At 39.0% G+C, this 10,859-nt stretch overlaps 1 pseudogene; it reads right to left on the reverse strand.

The window, feature by feature from the left end:
* Window positions 1-255: 255 nt before the first annotated feature.
* Window positions 256-2,923, reverse strand: LOC100673187 (vasculin-like protein 1; annotated as a pseudogene).
* Window positions 2,924-10,859: the final 7,936 nt, after the last annotated feature.

A 10,859-nucleotide genomic window follows, 5' to 3' on the forward strand; every position in this document is an offset into this window, starting at 1 on the left:
ACAAATATCTTTATTTTACAATCCACTCTGAATATAAAGGCTGCAAGAATACCATATTTCCTATATCCAAATATTTTACAGCTGTACTGAAAAGGGGGAAAAAAGAAAGAAAAGCACATTTGCTTGGTTAAGCACTAAAGTTACCCATGTAGCCAAAAACAAAATATCCAAATTATTAGCATTAATTTAATACAATTATAACTCCAATAGCCACTCTGTCAATGATAATGGTTGCCTGACACAGCAGTGGGTGCCCTGAGGGCTGGAAATAGAAGCTGCTGCTGCGATCCATGTCCCCTCCCAGCACCACCAGCTTCTACCTGTGCATCGCCCACACAGGAAGTTCTCTCCATTAAGCACAAAACAGGGAAGAGCAACAAAAGCTAAACAAGCCAAACGTTCTCTCTTTGGGATATGATTATTTCCATTGTGCACAAAGTATTCAGCAACAACATAAGAAAAGGAAAAGAAGGATTTATTATGCACACTCCCTAAACACACAAGTGGAGTTCACAGGGTCACATTTAACCTTGTGTGTTGGTATTCCCACTTCCAGGCCTCATCATCTGATGTTTCAGTGCCTCTGGTTTCTGAGTCCTCGACTTCAGGAGTGCTCTTCCAAGGAGAGAACATGCTGGAACTGCGGCCCTGTAAGAAGCTGCTCTTCTCAAAGCTGTTTCTTCTTAGCTGCTCTGTCTTCATATGGAGCTCTTTGAGCTCATCCTCTGCGAGGGGGAGGCAATCCTCATCATTTTCCTGGTATTCCTGCCATCCCATTGCTTACAATAACCAGTGCTCAGCTTCCAGAGTGCGAGAGGACCTTCCCTTCCTGCACTACAGGGAGAGCGAGGGCTTACTGAAAACAGCTTTCCTCTCTGTTCTTTGGTTTGGGTGTACTGTTGTTCTCCAAATCCTCCAGCTTGTCTCTGCCTCTGTTCTCTGAGAAGTCTCCATTCCACTTATTCTTCAGACTTCAGGGACATACTCCTTCTGTGGGTACTTCAGCAGGTCAACTTGGTAAGATGTGAGGCACTGGTCTCCAAATAAGGCAGGGTGGTGCCAGAAGGCCTCTCTTTGGGAGAGCTGAGAACTGTACCAAGACCCAGTGCCACTGGTTTGGAAACGGAGATCAGACTGGTCAACACAGACTTGCGGCTAGAGCAAAGGGATCCTGAACTGCACGCCATCCTGTTAGTTTTCCATGCGCTGAGCTTGGAAGGAGGTGGTTCAGGCTTAGGAACTAGGTTCCTATAGACACTTGGGAGTGTGGCTGATGATTTGTTTCTGTTTACACGGTGAGATCCTGGTGAAGTGAGAGCAGCAGAGAAGGCAGCAGCAGGATCCTCTTTGGAAACTTTTTTGATGACCAGCACCTTGGAGTGTTGCTTGGCACTTGGTGGGCTTTTCCACACTCTGGAAGGGGTCCCAGCAGGTCTGCATGGCTGATGCTTTTTTGCCAGCTTCTGGATTCAAAGAAGGAAAGCATTTCTGTCGAAACTTCACCTTTTCCATCTTGTCTTCTTCCTTTTCTTTCCTCCTCTCTGTAGGTGGTTTTTCTTGAGCTGTAGGCATGGATGCTGCTGTTCCAGTGAGGATGGTTCCCTGCCTCACCCCTGCCATGCTGGCTCATGCTGTCATGACCCGGAGAACAGCCATGCCAGCCAGGTGGGCTCCCTGTGATTCCAGCATATGCCCCTCCCTTAGTGAGGCCAGAGCCCACGGAATAGTAGAGTAGCAAGGAGGACCAGTGCCAGGAACTTCCATTGTTAAAGCTGTTATGTCCACTTTCACTTACTCGAAATCTACCTTCCCCTAGGGATAGGTGCTGTCCATGTTTTTCAAAGGTAACTACAGGTGACTTAGCTGACTGCGGCGATGAGATATTTAGCCAACGAGGAACAAAAGTCATGCTGCGTCATTATGCCCAGGGACTCTTTTTAGCAAGGCGAGTGTTCTTCCACTGGGTTCTCTAGAGAAGCAAAACCAGTGAATCTCTTTATATATATAAAGAGATTTATCTCGAGGAAATGGCTCAGGAAGCTGTGGTGGCTGGCAAGTCACAAAATCCATGGGTCAGACGACAGGCTGGAGGCTTCTCCTGACTCTAGTCATTGCAGAGGCTGACCCCAAAATCGGCAAATCAGATGGCAGGCTGCTGGCCCACATCCCAAAAACTGGAGGTTAGAAGATGATAAGCGCGGTGCAGAATCCAGAGCCAGTGAGCAACCCAGAGAAAGAGAAGGAGCCTTGCTGGAACATCCATTAATATACTGGAGGCAGGCCACACCCCCAAGGAAACTCCCTTTTCAACTGATCGGCTGCTCATAGCAGATCTTACCGTGGAGATGATTACATTACATCAGATCTCATCATTTAGCTGACCACATTATAACAGACCTCATCTGAATATGATTACATTATGTCTGTGTGTGTGTGTGTTTTTTTTTTCTTGCTTGTATTTTTTTTATTGTACTTTAGATGAAGGTTTACAGAACAAATTAGCTTTTCATTAAACAATTAGTACACACATTGATTTGTGACATTGGTTGCAATCCCACAACATGTCAACACTCTCCCTTTCTCAACCTTAGGTTCCCTATTGCCAGCTTTCCTGTCCCCTGCTGCCTTCTCCTTGCCTCTGGGCTGGTGTGCGCATTTAGTCTCATTTTGTTTTATGGTCCTGTCTAATCTTTGGCTGAAAGGTAAACCTCGGGAGTGACTTCATTACTGAGCTAAAAGGGTACCCAGGGCACATACTCTCGGGTTTCTCCAGTCTCTGTCAGACCAGTAAGTCTGCTCTTTTTTTTTTTTTTTTAAATTGTGTTTAAGCAAAAGTTTAAAGCTCAAGTTAGTTTCTCCTACAAAAATTTACACACGTTGTTACGTGACCCTAATTGCTACCCCTATAATGTGACAGCGCACTCCTCCTTTCCACTCTGGACTCCCCATGTCCATTCAACCAGCTCCTATCCCTTTATGCCTTCTCATCTCGCCTGTGGACAGGAGCTGCCCATTTAGTCTTGGGTAGCTGCTTGAACTAAGAAACACACTCTTCACTAGTATTATTTTACGGCTTATAGTCCAGCCTACATCTGCAGAGTTGGCTTCCGGAATGGTTTTAGTTTTGGGCCAACAGAAAGTCGGGGGCCATGTCTTCTGGGGTTCCTCTAGTCTCAGTCAGACCATTAAGTCTGGTCTTTTTACTAGAATTTGAGTTCCGTACCCGACTTTTCTCCTGCTCTGTCAAGGACTCTTTGTTGTGTTCCCCATCAGGACGGCCATTGGTGGTAACCAGGCACCACCTAGTTCTTCTGATCACAGGCTGATGGAGTCTCTGGTTTATGTGGCTCTTTTTGTCTCTTGGGCTCATATTTTCCTTGTGTCTTTGGTGTTCTTCATTCTCCTTTGCTCCAGGGAGGTTGGGACCAATTGATGCATTTTAGATGGTTGCTTGCTAGCTTTAAAGATCCTAGATGCCACTCACCAAAGTGAGATGCAGAACATTTTCTTAATAAACTTTGTTATGCCAATTGACCAAGATGTTCCCTGAAACCATTGTCCCCAGACCCCTGCCCCTGATACTCTGTCCCTCGAGGTGTTTGGTTGTATTCAGGAAACTTCTTAGCTTTTGGTTTAGTCCAGTTGTGCTGACTTCCTCTGTGTTGTATGCCCTTCCCTTCACCTAAGATAATTCTTGTCCGCTATCTAGTTAGTGAATATCTCTTTCCCTCCCTCTGCACCCTTGTAACCATGAAAAAATGTTTTCTGTGTTTAACCCTTTTCTTGAATTCTCACAATAATGGTCTCCTACAATATTTGTCCTTATTGCTACTGATTAATTGCACTTAGCATAATGCTTTCCAGTTTCATCCATGTTATGTTTCGAGGATTCATTGTTCTTTATTGTTTCATAGTATTCCATTGTGTGAATATACCATAATTTGTTTATCTGTTCATCCGTTGATGGGCACCTAGATTGTTTCCATCTTTTTACTATTGTGAACAGTGCACAATGAACATGGGTGTGCATTTATCTATTCATGTGACGGCTCTTATTTCTCTAGGATATATTCTAAGAAGTGGGATTGCTAGATCATATGGCACTTCTATTTCTAGCTTTTTAAGGAAGTGCCAAATTGATTTCCAAAGTGGTTGTACCGTTGTACATTCCCAAAAGCAGCATACAAGTGTTCCAGTCTCTCTACAACCTCTCCAATTTTATTATTTTGTGTTTTTGGATTAATGCTAGCCTTGTTGGGGTGAGAGGGTATCTCATTGTAGTTTTGATTTGCATTTCTCTAATGGCTAATGATCGTGAGCATTTCCTCATGTACCTGTTAGCCGCCTGTATGTCTTCTTTGGTGAAGTGCCTGTTCATATCCTTTCCCCATTTTTTAATTGGGTTATTTGTCTTTTTATTGTTGATGTTTTGCAGTATCTTGAAGATTTTAGAGATTAGACCCTGATCAGATATGTCGTAGCCAAAAATTTTTTCCCAGCCTGTAGGTTGATGGCATAGTGGTTAAGAGCTATGACTGCTAACCAAAATTCAGCACTTTGATTTCACCAGGCGCTACTTGGAAACCATATGGGGCAGTTCTACTCTGTCCTACAGGGTCACTGTGAGTCGGAGTTTGTCTTTTTACTCTCTTGGTGAAGTCTTTTGATGAACATAAGCCTTTTGTTTTTAGGAGCTCCCAGTTATCTAGTTTCTATTCTGGTGTTTGTGCATTGTTAGTTATGTTTTGTATTCTGTTTATGCCATGTATTAGGGCTGCTAGTATTGTCCCTACTTTTTCTTCCATGATCTTTATTGTTTTAGATTTTATATTTAGGTTTTTGATACATTTTGAGTTAGTTTTTGTGACTTATTTTTGGGGTTTTTTTGCAGATGGATATCCAGTTATGCCAGCATCGTTTGTTAAAGAGACTGTCTTTTCCCCATTTAATGGACTCTGGGCCTTTGTCAAATATCAGCTGCTCATAGGTCGATGAATTTATGTCTGGATTCTCAATTCTGTTCCATTGGTCTATGTATCTGTTGTTGTACCAGTACCAGGCTGTTTTGACTACTGTGGTGGTATAACTGGTTCTAAAATCAGGCACTACAAGGCCTCTCACTTTGTTCTTCTTCAGTAATGCTTTACTTTTCTGAGGCCTCTTCCCTTTCCATATGAAGTTGGTGATTTTTTCTCCATCTCATTAAAAAATGTCATTGGAATTTGGATCAGGAATGCATTGTAACCGTAGATCACTTTGGGTAGAATTGACATTTTCACAATGTTGTGTCTTCCCACTCATGAACAAGGTATATTTTTCCACTTATGTAGGTCTCTTTTGGTTTCTTATAGTAGTGTCTTGCAATTTTCTTAGTCTAGGTCTTTTATGTCTCTGGTTAGATTTATTTCTAAGTATTTTATCTTCTTGGGGGCTATTGTAAGTGGTATTGATTTGGTGATTTCCTTTTCAATGTTCTCTTTGTTGATGTACAGGAATCCAACTGATTTTTGTGTGTTTATCTTGTATCCCGACACTCTGCTGAACTCTTCTATTAGTTTCAGTAGTATTCTTGTGGACTCTTTAGGGTTTTCTGTGTGTAAGAGCATGTCACCTGCAAATGGAGATACTTTTACTTCTTTCTTACCAATATGGATGCCCTTTATTTCTTTTTTTTTTTTTCTTTATTTAGCTAATTGTTCTCACTAGGACCTCCAACACAATTTTGAATAAGAGTGGTGATAAAGGGCATCATTTTCTGGTTTCCGTTCTTGAGGGGAATGTTGTCATGCTCTTTACATTTAGGATGATGTTAGCTGTTGTCTTTGTATAAATGCTCATTATTATGTTGAGGATTTTCCCTTCTACTCCTATTTTGTTGAGAGTTGTTATCATGAATGGGTATTGGACTTTGTCAAATGCCTTTTCTGCATCAATTGATACAATCATGTGGTTCTTGTCTTTTGTTTTATTTATGTGATGGATTATATTGATTGTTTTTCTAATGTTGAACCATCCCTGCATACCTGGTATGAATCCCACTTGGTCATGGTGAATTATTTTTTTGATATGTTGTTGAATTCTATTGGTTAGAATTTTGTTGACGATTTCAGCATCTATATTCATGTGGAATGTTGGTCTGTCATTTTCTTTTTTTGTGGTGTCTTTACCTGGTTTTGGTATCAGGGTTATGCTGGCTTGATAGCAGGATTTTGGGCGTATTCCATCCTTTTCTATGCTCTGAAATACCTTTAGTGTTAATTCTTCTCTGAATGTCTGGTAGAAGTCTCCAGTGAAACCGTCAGGGCCATAGCTGTTTTTCGTTGGGAGTTTTTAAATTACTTTTTCAATCTCTTCTTTTGTTGTAGGTTTATTTAGTTGTCTACCTCTGTTTGTGTTAGTTTAGGTAGGCAGTGTGTTTTTAGAAATTTGTCCATTTCCTCTAGATTTTCAAATTTGTTGGAGTACAATTTTTCATAGTAGTCTGTTATGATTCTTTTAATTTCAGCTGAGTCTGTTGTGATATCACCCATCTCATTTCTTATTTGGCTCATTTGCTTCCTCTTGTGTTTTTCTTTTGTCAGTTTGGCCAATGGTTTATTGATTTTGTTGATCTTTTCAAGGAACCAGATTTGGTCTTGTTAACTCTTTCAATTGTTTTTATGTTCTCTATTTAATTCTGCTCTCATTTTTAATATTTCCTCTCTTCTGGTGCCTGAGTGCTTCTTTGTCTGCTCTCTATTTGTTCGAATTGTAGGGTTAATGTTTTGGTTTGGGCCATTTCTTCTTTTTGGATGTGTGTATTTATTGCTATAAATTGACCTCTGAGCACTGCTTTTGCTGTGTCCCGAAGGTTCAGGTAGGATGTGTATTTGTTCTCATTTGATTTTGTGAATTTCTTTATTCTATCCTTAATTTCTTCTATAACCCAGTAGTTTTTGAGCAAGCGGTTGTTTAGTTTCCATATATCTGATTTTTTTTTTTCCCTTGCTTTTTCTGTTGTTGATTTCTCCTTTTATGGCTTTGTGGTCAGAGAAGATGCTTTGTAATATTTCATTGTTTGGATTCTGTTAAGGCTTGCTTTGTGGCCTAATAGTTGGTCTATTCTGGAGAATGTTCCAGTTGCATTGGAAAAGAAAGTATACTTAGCTGCCTTTCGGTAGAGTGCTGTTCTGTATATGTCTATGAGACCAAGTTAGTTGATTGTGGCATTTAGATCTTCTGTGTCTTTACTGAGCTTCTTTCTAGATGTTCTGTCCTTCACTGAAAGTGGTGTGTTGAACTCTCCTATTATTGTGAAGCTGTTTATCTCTCTTTTCAGTGCTGTTAGAGTTTGTTTTATGTATTTTGGAGCCCTGTCATTGGGTGCATAAATATTTATTATGGTTATGTCCTCCTGGTATATTGACCCTTTAATCATTATATAGTGTCTTTCCTTATCTTTTTATTTTATTTTTATGTGGTGGATTATATTTATCGATTTTCTAATGTTGAACCATCCTTACGTACCTGGTATGAATCCCACTTGATCTTGGTGTATTTTTTTTCGTATATGTATATATATATATTATATGAAAAAAAAATACACCAAGATATATATATATGATGCTGAATTCTATTGGCTAGAATTTTGTTGAGAATTTTTGCATCTATATTCATGAGTGGTATCTGTCTGTAATTTTCTTTTTTGGTGTTGTCTTTGCCTGGTTTTGGTATCAAGGTTACGCTGGTTTCATAGAATGAATTCAGAAGTATCCCTTCCTTTTCTAAGCTCTGAAATAGCTTGAGAGGTACTGTGTAAGGGCTTTTGTAAATGTTTGATAGAATTCTCCAGTGAAGCCATCCGGACCAGGGCTGTTCTTTTGTTGTTGCTGTTGGGATTTTTTTTTTTTTAAGTTACCTTTCAATCTCTTCTCTTGTTATGAGTTTGTTCAGATTTTCAGCATCAGCTTTTACTAATTTGGGTATGTAGTGTGTTTCTAGAAATTTATCCTTTTCCTCTAAGTTTTCAAATTTGTTGGAGTATAGTTTTTCATAGTACTCTGCTATGATCCTTTTTATTTCAGTTGTGTCTGCTGTAATGTCCCCCATTTCATTTCTTATTTGGGTTATTTGTGTCCTGTCCTGTTTTTCTTCTGTCAATTTGGTTATTTTATTGATCCTTTCAAAGAACCAACTTTCGGTTTTGTTGATTCTGCTGTTTTTCTATTCTCTATTTCATTTATTTCTGCTCTGATCTGTATTTATTTTCTTTATTCTGGTGGCTGTGGACTTCTTTTGCTGTTCCCTTTCTATTTGTTTGAGTTGTATAGCTAACATTTTGGTCTTGTCCTTTTCTTGTTTTTTCCTGTGTGCATCTATTGTTATAGATTGACCTTGGAGCACTGCCTTTGCTGTGTCCCAAAGGTTTTTTTTATGATGTGTTTTCATTCTCATTTGATTCTGGGAATTTTTTTATTCCATCTTTGATTTCTTCTATTACTCAGTGGTTTTTAAACAGGATGTTATTCAGTTCCCATGTATTTGATTTTTTTTTTCCTTGCTCTTCATGTTGTTAATTTCTACTTTGATGGTGTTGTGATCAGAGAAGATACTTTGTATTATCTCAGTGTTTTCGATTTTGTTGAGAGTTGCTTTGTGGCCTAACATGTGGCCTATTCCAGAGAACATTCCATGTGAGTTGGAAAAGAATGTATACTTCGCAGCTGTTGGGTGAAGTGTTCTATATATATCCACGAGGTCAGGTTGGCTGATTGTGGCCTTTAGATCTGTATCTTTGTTGAGTTACTAGATGTTCTGTCCTTTACTGAGAGTGGTGTGTTGAAGTCTCTTACTATTAGTGTGGATCTGTCAATTTCTCTTTTCAGTGCTATTAGAGTGTGTTTTATGTATTTTGGGGCACTGCCATTGGGTATATAGATATTTATTATAGTTATGTCTTCCTGTTGAATTGTCTCTTTAACTACTATAAAATGCCCTCCTTTGTCTTTTATGATGGGTTTTGTTTTAAAATCTATTTTATCTGAGATTACTATTGTCACTTCTGCTCTTTTTTGGTAGCTGTTTGCTTGATATATTTTTTTCCAACCTTCGATTTTTGGTAAATTTATGTCTTTGTTTCTAAGATGTGTCTCTTGTAGGCACAAGTTGTGCAAAATTTTGCTTCCTTTATGTTAAAGAAAAAAAAGATTAAGGTGTAATAAATACCAAAAGCTGAAATCTTTGGTCTTCATCAGTAAGTGCTTCAAGTCCTTTTCACTTTCAGCAAGCAAGGTTGTGTCATCTGTACAATGCAGGTTGTTAATGAGTTTTTCTCCAACCCTGATGCTGCATTCTTCTTCATATAGTCCAGGTTCTTGGATTATTTGCTCAGCCTACAGATTGGATAAGTACGGCGAAAAGATACAACCCTAATGCTCACCCTACCTGATTTTAAACCGTGCAGTATCCCCTTTTTCTATTTGAATGACTGCCTCTTGGTCTAGGTACAGGTTCCTTATGAGCACAATTAAGTGTTCTGGTATTCTTATTCTTCCCAAAGTTATCCATAATTCGTTATGATCCATACAATTGAATGCCTTAGCATAGTCAGTAAAACACATGTAAACATGTTTCTTATATTCTCTGCTTTCAACCAAGATTCATCTGACATCAGCAATGTTATCCCTCTTTCCATGTCCTCTTCTGGCTCTGGCTTGAATTTCTGGCAGTTCCCTGTTGATGTACTCCAACCTTTTAAGATTATCTTCAGCACAGTTTTACTTGCATATGATATTAATGATACTGTTCAATAATTTCCACATTCTATTGAATCAGCTTTCTTTGGAATAGGCACGTATATAGGTCTCTTCCAGTCAGTTGGTCAGGTAGCTGTCTTCCAATTTTCTTGGCATACACAATTGAGTGCTTCCAGCATTGCACCCATTTGTCTCAACTGATTTTCTGTCTGTTCCTGGAGCCTTGTTTTTTGCCAATTCCTTTGGTGCAGCTTAAATTTCTTTCAGTACCATCAGTTCTTTATCTTATGGTACCTCCCAAAATGGTTGAATGTCAGCCAATTCTTTTTGGTACAGTGATTCTTTGTATTCCTTTCATTTTCTTTTGATGCTTCCTGCTTCATTCAATATTTTGCCCATAGAATCCTCCAATATTGCAACTCGAGGCTTGAATTTTTTCTTCAGTTTTTTCAGCTCAAGAAGTCCTGAGCATATTCTTCCCTTTTGGTTTTCTAACTTCTAGTATTTGCTCATTTCATTATAGCACTTTACCTTGTCTTCTTGAGCTGCCCTTTGAAATCTTCTGTTCAGCTCTTTTGCTGCCTCATTTTTTCCTTTCACTTTAGCTACTTCATGTTCAAGAGCAAGAGTCAGAGTCTTTTCTGACACCCATTTTGGTCTTTTCTTTATTTCCTCTTTTTTAAATTACCTTTTGCTTTCTTCATGTATTATGTCTTTGATTTTATTCCATGATTCATCTGATCTTCAGTTATTAGCATCACTGCATCAAGTCTATTCTTGAGATGGTCTCTAAATTCAGGTGGGATATACTCAAGGTCGTACTTTGGCTCTCGAGGGCTTGTTTTAATTTTCTTCAGCTTCAACTTGAAATTGCATAAGAGCAGTTGATGGTCTGTTCCACAGTTGGCACATGGCCTTGTTCTGACTATTGATATTGAGCTTTTCTTTATGTCTTTCCACAGATATAGTTGATTTGATTCTTGTGTATTCCGTCTGCAATGTTCACGTGCATAGTTACCATTATGTTGTTGAAAAAGGTATTTGCAATGAAGAAGTCATTGGTCTTGCAAAATTCTATCATGCTTTCTCCAGCATCATTTCTATCACCAAGGCCATATTTTTCAA

Source organism: Loxodonta africana, chromosome 3, assembly GCF_030014295.1.
Source record: "Loxodonta africana isolate mLoxAfr1 chromosome 3, mLoxAfr1.hap2, whole genome shotgun sequence".
NCBI lineage: Eukaryota > Metazoa > Chordata > Mammalia > Proboscidea > Elephantidae > Loxodonta > Loxodonta africana.